Below are 14168 nucleotides of genomic sequence, written 5' to 3' on the forward strand. Positions count from 1 at the left end.
CTTGTGGTGAAAGAAGTTGTGAGAGAGCTTGAAAATTATCAACATGTCAGCCCAGAAGCATATGTATCTCACTTCCCATTTATTTTCTTCAATCTTTTTGGGTTCAGTACTTTGCTAGTAACCACATGTCTTCTCAGGCTATTTACCCAAGACTTCTACCATGGCACGACAATGATAGACAATACCCAAACAATATCGTCCACTGTTAGAGCTACATATTACGCAAGGACAACTTGAATCTCCTGGAAGACAACACACAGCTCAGTTGACAGTTTATATGGAATAAATCGCTGTGTTACTTCACTACCAACGTAAGCAATGCATGTCTATTTTTTCTAAAGAGGACAGGAATTTCTTCTTTCTACAAATGATTAATTAACAGGCGAGTAGCCAGGTTTTTAACCCCAGAATAGGATCTGTTTCGTCGTACGAATGTGTAAGGACCTGTGAGCCAAAGGGCCTCTGCTGGTAAGACGTCTGGGTGACCCCTTAAATGGTCTTCTTGATGACCCCCCAACTTTAAAAAAATTGTCTGGAACGGTGCACGTACCACAGGTAACCCAGTGTACCCTCACGGAGGGTTTGGTTAATTCTAACCTGTAAAGCGTCCGAGAGCGACATCGTCCACCCGACTTTATTTTCAACCGCCTTTGATAGCTAGTAGTTTAACCTTTTGGCATTCATGTTTTCAATGTTTTCAGTCAACTCTTGCACATCCAAACCAATGTCTTCACCTTTGAAGACTCGGATAGCTAAAACAATAGAAAGAATGACATGTCATTGTTTCGTGCAAGGGTTGCAAACCAATGACGAGTAATTTTTGAATCAGCTGCTACACTACTGGAACACTCCGCCTGGCTCAATGGAGCAAAAGTTGTTTGCTCTTTGGCCTTGCCATTCTCGAAAAATCTTTATCGCCCATTTGTTCTTGTAAACCGTAGATTTCGGAACAGAATTGATAATAGACGCGTTTTCCTCGTCAGAAGTTTTGGGAATCCGAAACCTTGAACTTGACCCATCCATCTCGCACAGTAAACTGAATATGATAAACTGTAATAAGTTGGATAACTCTCAAATGGAACATTCCAACGAAACCATTTTTATTACATTCTCTAGCTATTGTTTACAAACAATAATCGGCAACTCGTTTAAGAAGCTATACAAAAAGTCGTGCTTCGTGTTTGATCAGGGATTCCAAACACCTCGAAACAATAAAAGCACTCGGCCTGCGGCCTCGTGCTTTCATCTGTTTCTGGGTGTTTGGAACTCCTGATGAAACACTCGCACTCGTTTATTACATCAAATACGAATACTGTATCCCAAGGGGCCTGACTCAGTGCTTCTTTGAATCGGTTCTCGTCGAATTGCTTCATGTCACGATATCTAATATTCTGATTTTCTGCATGCTACAAGATGCGCGCTCTTTGTTCTATTTGCGTACAGCAAAAATAGGTACGTGATCAGAGAGGCCACAGTTGAGAGTTGATATATTCAATATTCGCTGAGGATGATTTGAATAGATATGATCTAAACAAGTACCGGTAACTGGACGAGTCACCTCATTAACTAGCTGCGTGAAATTCATACCGTGAGCCACTTTAATTAACCGATGTTTATCAAAGGTCTTCTTATTTGTTCCGTCAATATTCACATCGCCTAAAAATATTGTCTCCTCATTCAGCAAATACACACATTCCAAATTTGCCTCCAGAGATGAATCATCAGCTTTGGTGCATGAGGGTGGGCGGTAAATACTACCAATCAATAAAGATCGTTTCGATTTAAACGGACAAACTTCGAGCCAAATGACTTCAACTTCTTGATTTTCCAGATCAGTTCTACGTATAACATTCAGGTTATCGTTTATATAAGCCATGACACCGCCGCCAAATTTGTTTACCCTGTCTCTACGGTAGATAGAATAACCAAGCACCTCAAAGAGAGTGTCCGGCGTGTTCGGCTTCAGAAACGTTTCATTTAAAAGCAAAACGTCCAACTGAGGCACCGTCCACACGTGCACGTATCCGGAGATTTTTTTATCCGCAAATTTTTTTATGCGGATACAAAAATATCTGCGTCCACACGTAGCGTTTACGAATCGTATACGACCGTCCACACGTATCCGATTCGTATCCGGACATCTCAAAGGATTAGTCAACAGAGCATGCGAAAAAAGACTGGTTCTGACACTGTGACGTCAGCGTATACAAAAATATACGGATACGAGCGTCCACACGTATCCCGATACACAGCGTATACAGAAATTTCCACTCTGGAGAGCGTATACAGAAATCTCCAGATACACCGAGCGTATACGGCGGACACGTGTGGACGCTAGGTGTATCCGCATAAAAAAATTGGCGGATACAAAAATCTCCGGATACGTGTGGACGGGGCCTGAGGTTTATCAAGTTTTCCCAAAAGAAACAGTTTTATGTGGTCAAACTTATCCAAAGTCAGATGATTAACATTCCAATGCCAGATCCGAATGCCCTTTTCGTCCAGCCCTAGGTCAAAATTGCTGAACACAATTTCGTCGATGGAAGAAGTCGACTCGTTAAAAGGCCCAATGAGTGAGTAAGCCAGTTCGTCGGACTCAGTCTAGGAAAAACTTGAATCTTTTGGCGAATACAGCAGATTGCCCCTCTCCATCGGCTCAGGAATTGTAGAACCAAATTGGCCGTGAGGGTCAAGTTCAACAGTCGGACTGCTATGATCAACTTCCTACTGGTCGCCATTACAGACGAATCGGCAGATTTACGAACCAAACGAGGAGACTTTAAATAACACGGACCAGAAATGATTTTAGCTTCAAAAAAACCCTCCAGACTTAAGCCAGCAATCTTGAAAGTGCATTGCAGTGGATCTTGATACATATGGTTAAAGAGTAAGCAAAAAAAAAAAAAAAAATGATGACAGAGCGACGAAATGTCAGCCACCGAGATGTCAAGGCTTTCAGTTTACGCATGATCTCCCTGAAGAGCAAGATTTTGAAATCTGTGAAATTAAAGCAACAGGATGTTTCTTGTAAAGTGTTAGTCATTGCAATTGATGTAAAATGTAATTTTACCTAAGAAATAAATGCAAATCAGGCGAAAATGCTAAATAATATTATAGTGATCGAGCTCGTGAAGGGGGGATCTGCAAACTGGACATTTCAAAGGCCTTTTTCTCAAAAACTAGCCATACGACCAAGGTTAAAATTTTGGGAGTTAGTAAACAATATGAAGTCGAAACCGTCAACATTTTAAAAAAAAAAATCTATCAGATAGTGTTTTAGTTATTATCAAAATGAAATTGCAGTTTGCCAAAAACCTGTCCGTCAGATTTAACTTTTTATTTGTATACGTGATAATTTTTTTTTTTCACTAAGGAAATCATGAAATTTTAAGGTGGGGTCGTATGGCTAGTTTTTGAGAAAAAGGCCTTTGAAATTTCTAGTTTCCAGCCCCTCTTCCGAGCTCGGTCACTATATTTAGCATTTCCCCTGATTCGCGTTTATTGCATAGGTAAAATTACATTTTACACCAATTGACCTGACTTTCGATATACTAAAATTCAGCTTGATAGTGAGGCTCACAGGACACAAAGAAAAGAAATGAATAAACATGTTCATTCAGTTTCCTTTGTTTGTGTCCTCTAGGCCTCGCTGCCAAGCTGAGTTTTAATATATCGAAAGTGGTCTATTGCAGTGACTAACACTTCACAAGACACATCTTTTATCTTTAATTTCACAGATTTCAAAATCTTGATCTTTTTTCTTCGGAAAACTGTAATAAGCCACCTTGATTCGACTTGCCAATGGTGCTGAGACAAACCCAGGTCCAGGTCCAGTAAAACTATTTGTGCTCCTAACTCATAGTCTTGTATTATTTTTGGTGAAAACCGAGGCAAACAATATGTAGCAAACTCTTTAATTTCCATTGTTTATCAACACCATAGACTGATTCGCAGTGCTGCTGATATGGCTCAGATCTTACACAGGGAAATATCTATACAGTTGTCTTATAGACATATAAGAGTGTTGTTGAAGAAACAAAGGTATCAAGAAATTATTTGTTACCCAATGTTACCCACTCATGAAAACTGTTTGTTATCCAATGGTCTCATACATCTCTAAGCAGAAAATAAATTAATTTAAAATACTCAAAATACTGCAAGTGCTCATCAACGCACTTCTGATTTCAGTAATCTACATAAGAATAAGATATCAAGCCAGCAATAAACGGTCTTGACCTTTTGTTTAATGCCGCACGTCACTGTCTTTGAATAAATTTGTTTTAGTAGTTGATTTCATATTCATATATGCGTTGTTCATATCTCAAACTAAATGACAGAGGACCGCTACAAAACGTCCCATTCTTCATGAGTTAGTATGCATGTGTTACATGTCCGACCATGTACACCCTGCGTACCTATTTTTTCGTGCACGTAAATTTCCTCGACATTGCCGTACATATACATTGCATGTATACATGCGAAGTGCTAATCCTAGCCCCGCTCACCCGTTACAATCAAAGTCGCCTCTCATTTTATTTTATTTTTTTTATGAAGACATTTAAGCTTGACATTTTTCATCCCCTTTCTACAAGAACAAAGAAAAACGATCGAAATTTTATTGACTTCCTACAAAAGTAGCATTTTTGAGCAAAACAGCAAATAATGGCAATCAAGTAGACGCCTTAATTTGTACTAATTTTTTTTAAGGGATTTGATCGTGTACCACACAAAATACTACTCTATAAGCTAAGTCATTATGGTATAAATGGTAACATTCTGACCTGGACTGAGATGCTTCTCACCCAGAGGTCAGAAAGTAACCTTGGAGAGGATTGCATCAAACCGATGTGATGCGATCTCTGGTGTCCAACAGGGTACTGTAATGGGTCCGCTGCTTTTTCCTTTGTACATTAATGACCTACCTTGAATCAGATTATTTGCTGATGATTGCTTCTTGTAGCGTACTATAGCTGGTTCTATAGATGGTCAAATCTTTCAGGATAACTTAAACGCTTAAACCGTTGGAAAATGACTGGCAAATTTCATTTAATGAACGAAATGATATATGAAATGAATCATATACTGAACTGCGGATATGAAATCAAGTAAAGCTTTGACCCTCGCAGTTATTTCCGCAATTTTAGCAATCGCATAGCAATTCCGTAGAGAAACCTGAAATTTTCACGCAGGCTTCTCTACACAATTGCTAAAATTTCGCACATAACTGCGAGGATCATAGCTTTACTTAAATTTCATTTAACCTAGAAAAATGTCACCCAGTTTACGTTTTCTACAAAGAAGAATATATTGGATTGGAACCACCACCATTCATACCTACAGTAGGACTGAATTATATTCTCAGAGTACTTGAAATGGGCAAGTATGTTTCACAGATTTCCTCAAGTGCTACGCAGACTCTAGGCGTTATCAAGAGAAACTGTATTGAGGCATACTTCTGTAGAATGTAAATCTAAACTTTACTGTAGCCTAGTAATTAAGACCTAAATTTGAATATGCTGGTTCCGTATGGTATCCTTATCTCCAGAAAGATAAATATAAAAGTAGACATAGTTCAGCGCTCTGCTGCTAGATGCTGCATCCAAGACAGCTTGGTGGTGTAACTAACATGTTGGAGAAATTGAAGTGGCCATCTCTCGAGGGTAGACTGAAGCTCTCCCGTTTTACTATGTTCCATCGCATTGTCAACAGTAATGTTGGCATTGACAGAGAGAGACTTGTATTTAACTCGTATTTCCCGCCATACCTCAAGAGATAGTAATTCTACATTATTTTTAAGACCTCACTCTAATTGTAACCAGCATGCTAGTAGTTTTTCTCTATGGTCTATTAGAGAATGCAACAACAAACTCCCCGGTAATACAGTAAATATCAAGGATATTGACCAATTTAAGTTAACTATGTGCAACCTTCTTTTCTTGTTCACAAGGAGAATGGTTCTGATATTATTTTAGGAAACTCTAAATTTAATTTTATATTGTATGATAATAATATTTTTATTCCGTATGATATTGTTGTAGAATTTATTTATTTGATATCTTTTAAACTGATGCGATGCAGTTTTCTGCTTTATCAGTCAATAAAGTAGACGAGGGTGTAGAAATGATGCAAAGAATCTATTAATTAATGCGTCACATCGCCGCGTGTAGAAGATGGCGTCGGAGCTAGGTTTTGAATAGGCACAAGCCTCATATTCCTTTTGGAGGAGAGGAATGAAAAAAAATCAGCTGAGTAACAAATTATATTTATATCCGGTCCTGTTGATCATATATTGGAGTGGAGGTGGTGGCGCAGTGACAAGCGCTCTTGATTTTGCAAATACCTCGAATTCAAATCCCATTCGGATCACCACCTTTATTAGCCTTCAGAGCAGGCGTTTTTTTGGCAGGCGGACGCTTGTTCAAGGTCTAAAGTCCGTAATGGGCCGCCATTTTGAAAGCACACAGCCGGTAGAGGATTGAGACGAGGGGCTTTCTCTCCCCTTCCCCTTCCCCCACTACCATTTCATACTGTCCTCCTCTCACTGAGTGCAATTTTTTTGACCGGCCTCAGGCCTCTGTTAGTCTTGCTATATCCAAGATGTCGGCTATTAGTTCTTACCAAAACAAAAATACACCTGCTTTGCAGGCTACACCCTTATTTGTTTTCGGTGCTCTAGAATTCAATTTCATCACGCCTTGTCCAATTGTCTATCTTTACATTGTTATCTTCATCTGAATCCTTCCTTCACACTGCATAACGTTTCTTTGCCCCACTGAACAGGACGGACAGAAAGTTAGTCATGTCTGATGTGCAATGCAAAACAGCCGCTCCAGCCACTCATAAAGCAATCCATTCGTGATTTAATACATTTGACTTAAATTTAATCGTTTTTCTCTAGATTAATGCCATTGTTACATTGTACTTTTTATTACTGGTCGGAGCGGTCAGCGGTCGGTGGAGCAACCCGTTGTCACGTGGTGCTATGAGCGATTACCGAACCAAGAATGCCCCTGTTAGCAGGCCACGTGGATTCCACTTCGTCACGTAGCGAGACGCCTGAGCAAGGTTATGCTGCGTGCTGTCATCGGCCTCCTTATTCATGCTTTTGTTGCCCCCGACTTTGCGGGAAGTAAAGCTGAAACTACTTGGAGTTTTCAGATTGATCAAGCCATCACTTTCAATGTAATTTCCCAACCCTTGATGACGCGAAAGGAAAAATCTGGGTATGACATACAGAAGGGACAGACAGATTATACATGTAGTAAATAAAGGAGCATCGTTCTGGTTTTTCACCGCGCAACTACAGTACTTTCGATTTTTTTTTCAAATGGTTCATTCGTGAGTTATTGTGATGAGCACTTTTTTACTTCTTATGTGACTTACGTGTTTTAACCTGCTTGCCTTAAGGGGAACCTTCACTAAAACAAGAAAATAACTTTAACCCACAAAACATAAAATTTACAATAAACAGTGTTTCCAAATTTTCCACATTTCAAAAACGCTCGTTTTGGTTTTCATATTTTCCGAGGGCAACCATCTTGATTACCTGTGACTTGTCGTGGTTGCCCTATTGGCCGAAGCGGAAAATACCATTATACTTCTTGCTTGTCCATCCAAATTTTGAATAAGCATTGTTTTTGTTTTCTCTTGGGACCATTGTAAGTCCCAAGAGAAACAGGAAACAATCCCTTTTTTTAAAATTTGGGTGGACAAACAAAGAGTATTATGGTCTTATCTGCTTCGGCCAATTGTTTCAACAATAGGGAATTTAAGATCTACTACGGCGTCTGTCGACGAAAACGTCACCGCAAAATATGACTTAACTCTAGTATAATTCTTTCGCGATTATTCAGTCTCGTTCACGTCCTACAATGTGGGCGAAGTATGCTAAAAATAAATTGGTACGAGCTGTTTTTGAGAATTAAAATAGAGAATGAAAGATTCTCTGTTACATGCTTACGTTGTTGTCAAAACCTCGAATTTGGTGATTTCACGTCGTCGTTGTGCAAACAACCGCTAAGATACTTGCTTAAATCCTGTTTTGTGGCGATGTCGTAGTCGTGGCCGTCGCCGTTTCTTAAATTCCCTAATAGGGAATTTAAGAAACGACGACGGCTACGACTACGACAACGCCACAAAGCAATAATATCATTGGTTAAAAGAGCATAAATAATCGTGCGGCACGTGCATTTTAGTAAGTATCTTAGCGGTCCTCTGCATAACGACGACGTGAAATTATCAAATTTGAAGTTTTGACGACAACGTGAGCATGCAACAGAGAATCTTTCATTCTCTATTTTAACTCTGAAAACGCTCGTACCAATTTATTTTTAGGATACTTCGCCCACGTTGTAGGACGTGAAAGAGATTGAATAATAGCGAAAGACTTATGATAAAGGAGAGTTATATTTTGAGGTGACGTTTTCGTCGACCGTCGCCGTTGTAGATCTTAAATTCCCTAATAGGGCAACCACGACGGTCAACACTTATGGCCATCCCCGAAACTGACATTGGAAATTTCGTAACAATTACACGACGAAATATCCCATCTTAATATGACAAGCTTACCGCTGTAAAAAGAGCGAAAACAGGCAGAGTTGGATCGTTCAACAACAAATAGCGTTTCTAAGCTAAGCCGCGCTGATCTACTGTATTTAGGTCTAAAAACTACGTTGAAGACGGTTAACTTTTAATTGTTGTAAATTGTAATTGTTGTTGTTGTTTTGTTGGGTACTACTATTTCAACAACTCTAAAAAATGCAACTTTCCAGGAACTTGTCTCGTTAGTCTAGTGGGTATCGGAAACTGCAAGGCGAAATCATCGATCCGTTTCAACTCTTTGCCTCGCCTATTGTGAATCTTTTCAGCTTCATTAAAATGCTTGTTTCGTGGAAGTAGATTTGAAGTCTAAAGTAGATTTGAAATATAAAGTAGATTTTACGTCGTGTAAGTTGAATAAAAGGGGAAATTGTAAATGCTTTGAACCGTCCCAGGAGTCATATTATAATTAAGTAAAGTACGATCGTCCAGGTGAGTGTAGTCCTGAGAAGGACTGTTTGAGATGACACTGACATTGATGACATCTCAAACAGTCCTTCTCAGGACTACACTCACCCGGACGATCGTACTTTACTTAATTATGAAAAGGGGAAATGTCAGTTTGAGAGATAGAAATGAGTGACGACCAACCAGGACACGTCACATCAATTACTCAAGATGGCGGCGCTCGGGAAAATTGAAAGTGGAAATGAGTGATTCTATAATTTACCTTTTTTGATAAAAACACTTTTTTGAAAAAAAATGATTGCAAACATTATTTTGTTCGGTTTAAAAATATTCATTAGCCTAGTCGGAGTGGGGGTTCCCTTTAAGTCGAGTGAAAACTGCTAATAACTTGAAAAACAAAAAGTCCGGGTTCGCGTCTCTGCCTCTCAGAGCGACAAAAATGTGACCATTTGAAGGGTCACCCAGATGTCGTGCCAATAGAGGCCCTTTGACTCACACGTTCACATGTTTAATTATTTCGTAATCTCCTGTCCCATTTTGAGGTCTTTTAGTTTTTTTAAGCTTTGGTAATAAATTCAGTTTAAAAATAACAAAACACGGTCTTGAGTAGGAAGAACTGAAGATGCTGTTTCTGCTTCATAATTCCTCTTCTTTTCAGTCTAGTCTGATTCCAGGTCAAAACATTTTTTGGCTTTACGTTTGCACCAAAAAGTACCTTTAAAAGCTGGAAGTTAACAGTAAAAGACAAGCCAAAGGATAGATGAAGAAAAACATAGTTTTTTATATATAACTCTGAATCGAATTCTCATCGAAAGATTAATGACAATCGATCGTAAAAACATGAAAATTTATGCAGTCTCTGACTTTTATGAATCATGGGAAAGGTCATGATGTTCTGTCAAAAGGAAGAAATTGATCACCTTGTATCAACTGAATGAACTACGGGAACGAATGTTACTCGTTCGTCGTTTTCAGAGTAAAACAAAGTTCTTTGTGTTTTTTTTAATTTTGTTGTAATATTTAACTGAATATTTACATTTCATCTGTCGGGTCAGGAAGCCTTCTTTGTCGGGTTTCTAAGAAACGTATCTATTTTGACTTCAGGGTGAACTGTTTACACAATCATGGAGTTAAGCGGCCATGTAATTGAAAATCTAAACATCTACGAGATACAAAAATAGACTTGCGAATTATCGCAATTCACCGGAGCAGTCGTGGCTCAGATGCCAAGTGCGCGGCTTTCGGAGCGAGAGGTTTCCGGTTCGATCCTCGGTGACTTCAACGTCTGTTTCGACTTTCCTCTGTCCTCTGATCCGTGTAGCTATAGCTTTAAATGCCCTCTAAAATGGAGCACTGAAAGAGGGAGGGGGGTAAAGGGCATAACGTCGGCTTCCATTGATACCAGTCTCGTAGCTGAAGGAACTACCGACGTTAAATAAAGTGACTTCACCTTTTACCTTTTTTTATCGCAAATCACAATGCTGACAAGCACAAAAGCAAAAGAAATGGTTAATAAATATGAGGTTTTTTACTATCTGAATGTTTTTGGGTTAGAGTAAAGCGATTTATTGTTTAAAAAATCTTCGTGACAAAGGAGCTATGTCACGCAAATGATGTGATTTCATGACAATCAAAATTCGCAAAACAAATACCTGTCTCCTCGCGCATCACATTTCGACGCACGTATGCAAATTTGCTAAGCTCAAATATTACACAACATGATAAATTTATAAGGGCCACCTTTTACAGGAAAAAAAATTATCAAGACAAACAACATATTTGCTATTAGAGGCAAAAACCCCTTCCTATTTCAGACAACAAAACCCAGTCGTGTCAAATTACCATAGGCAACAAAATGAATTTCAGGATCAAACCCTTTTCTGGAGAACCTTTTCCTTGAATAATGAAGCACAAAATAGACGACAAGCTTTCTTTCAAATAATTCTTGGCTGTCACAATTTCCAATTTTTTTTTTTTTTTTACCTGAAGACCGTGCAAAGTTGAGTGCAAATAAATACAAATAGCCAGACAACAGAGATCACAGATCCAATGACTTAAGGTCTTCGATTCCTTCTTTGTCTTTGTTGAACCCATGTAAGTTACCAGAGAATTTTCCATTTCGTTTCAGTGTTGTACATAGCATCACACTTTGATTACGGCTCGACGGGCGAAAGATTGTTGTCGAAGTCCATTACTCGTAGCTTTTAAGATTCCAGATATTTATTTTCCACCGCCTGTCTTGTTTATCCAATTAAAGACATATGTTGAAGACTAGACTACTGTACAGTAACTTAAATAGGGATAGATTAAAGTATAATAGAAAGATGTTTTGGTTTTGGTTGAGAGAAGAAAGCGACACCTATATATAATACCAACGAATTTAGCATTTTTTTTACAAATATAGCCAATGTGAGAGATTTCCACGTAAGAGCTTCATCAAGATAGACACCTAAGAACTTCACTTCCGTTAGATGCTTAATAAGTGGCACATTATCAAATAAAACAGAGGAGCTCATATGGATTACTTTTTGTTTCGGGTAAATATGACATAATTAGTTTAGCTTAGTTTTCTTTATGTTGACAGACAGTTCGTTGGATTTCATCCATAAGCTGACATTAGTCTGATCAGATAATTCGTTATTCATTACGGAAATAACACGACTAGGGTCAGAGTTAGAATAATTAATGCTAGTATCATCTGCAAAGAGCAACGACTCAGCTAGTTTAGTGGCGTTTGCGAGATCATTAATTTAAAAAAGAAAAAAAGAAAAAAATAGGAACATAAGGTGGAGCCCTGGGGCACTCCGCATCTAATTATCTAATATAGTTCTGATAATATGATTCTTTGCCTTAACCAGGAGCTAATGAGCATAGCAGGAGCTTGCCTCTCCCATAAAAGCCCAATGAGTCAACCTTTGCGAGTGTATTTTTCGATTTTTAGAACGCTACGAGTTCTTCGGCTCTGCATGCACTGCTTAGAATGGTCAATTAGAATAAAGATATTGCCAAAAGAAGACAAAAATAGGAAAAACAATGCATGAAAATTGTGCATTGTGCAAATCTGTGTAAATGTATGTAAATATGAGTCCCCTGCTGAAGAGCTAGTTCTAAAAACAGAAAGATACGAGCAAAGGTTGACTCAAGGATATAGTACATACGGAGGCTCCTACTCACAGGCTCATGACTTAATCCCGCTAACCTTCCCTGCTTCTCATCACTCATATGTTTCTTTTAAGAAATGGACTTAACCCATTCACTCCTAAACTGGCCATATATATATACTTAGTATTTTACTCTGTCTAACGCCAGACTATTTTACTCGTCAATTGGGAACCCCCAGGAGTCAATGGGTTAAGGTGACACTTAACCCGATCTTTTTCTTCTTCTGTGAGATAATGTCCACAATTATTTATATTTAAGGACGTTCGCGCCCATTGCTACTGCGCATCTTTTCGCACATGTCACGCACACGTCATGCATCGTAGACCACGCAGGTAAACACGATGCTAAAGGCGCAAAAAATTTTCCACAAGAACGGAACATGAAAGTATGTGGCATCATGGGATAGCTGTGGACCCAGGTCTTCTCGGAAGTGTCACGCAATGGCGTGACAGGGCAAATAGACAATCGCTTTGAGAACTTCGCAGCGATTTTACTCTCTTGAATGCTCGGTGACCCCCATCTTTCTTTCTGTAGATCACTTCCTTTCTTGATTTTGTCCATTTTAACAAAAAACAAAAAAAATCTGTACGTGAGAAGTTACAAATATTTGGCCTTTTATGCTCTCGTGCGACCGAAGTTTTCTTTCTTAGACTAATATGTATCGTTTTTCAAGGTCTATTTCACCTCAGAAAAAGATATTAGTTGCAAAGGTTAATTTAGTTATATTAGTTATGTTGAACTGAGTACGTTTACCTGATCTAAATTTCACTCATGTAGCTTTTTTATTGCTGACAGTTGTAAGCTAAGATCGTCTTAAAGTAACGCAATCTTCTAAAAATGCACCTCATGATCTCGAAAACGAGCACGGTGACCCCCCATTTTTTTTGCCTTTTTGGCAAAAGTAGATCATTACCTTTCTGCGTGGCAAGTTTAAAAAAAATCTGTATGTGGGAACGTTTTGGGCGCGAACGTCCTTAAGAGGTCTCGGTAAAGGAGTTCGTACGAACATTTAATATCAAGAGCATTAGGCAGATGAGGTTGTATTTGCCTTTATTATATGGCTTGTGTTTGTACCCGATATAACGCGCGCTCTGATTGGCTAATTGTGACTGTATTGTAGGGCATTATTCTCCCGTAATGCCCACGGGCCGATTACGGGCTTGCAAAAACAAAGCAAAAGGTAATTAAAAAGCCATATAATAAACTACTTTACTAACCACCGAGCTAGCTCGAGCCGTACTGGGGAATATTGGCCCTCGGTCGTTTTTGTACGGACCTAGCTGCGTTCGGTCCGTACTGCCACGACCTCGGTCCAATATTCCCCAGTACGGCCCTCGCGCTCGGTTAGTAAGAAGTTAAAAATGTTTAATGCTGCAACTACATGTACAAAAACATCAGAAAATACCATACTCTTTTTTTAAATCAATATTTAGTTTGATGACCGGGCCTAGATGGGTGGGGTGGGTCTGAGTGAATGGTAAACTAAGCCCCCTCTCAGCCCCTGACGTCCGAAAATTAATGTGAGTTGTAACTCGTTCGAAAATTCTAGGGTAACTTTGTCTTGACGATGTAATTTACGAAAAGTCTAGGACAACTTTTCCTCGAGCACCTAAATTACGAAAATTCTAGGGCAACTTTTCTTTTTCCGAAATTCAAGGCAATGTGTTCTTTCCCTTGCGGAGAAAATTTCCGAACATTTTAGGCGACCTTACATCCGAACAGATATTTTACTGAAATCATTCGTTGGGTGCCCTTGTTAGTATGGCGTGTTCACAAGAAAAGAGCAAGTATTTTTCAATTTTTATTTGAATATGAAGGTCTGTTAGCTTTCCGAAGTGTTACATTGCAAATGCGAGTGACTAATATGAGCAACCACATGACATTTAAAAACTAGTAGTAGCTATCGCTAAGTGCCAACGAAACAGTCAATATAATATAAAGCTTGCAGATTTGTATCAGAGTTCCAAAATACCCAACAGTATGTAGTTGTAGTTTTTTTG

The sequence above is a fragment of the Montipora capricornis genome, chromosome 8 (genome assembly GCF_036669925.1).
Source record: "Montipora capricornis isolate CH-2021 chromosome 8, ASM3666992v2, whole genome shotgun sequence".
NCBI lineage: Eukaryota > Metazoa > Cnidaria > Anthozoa > Scleractinia > Acroporidae > Montipora > Montipora capricornis.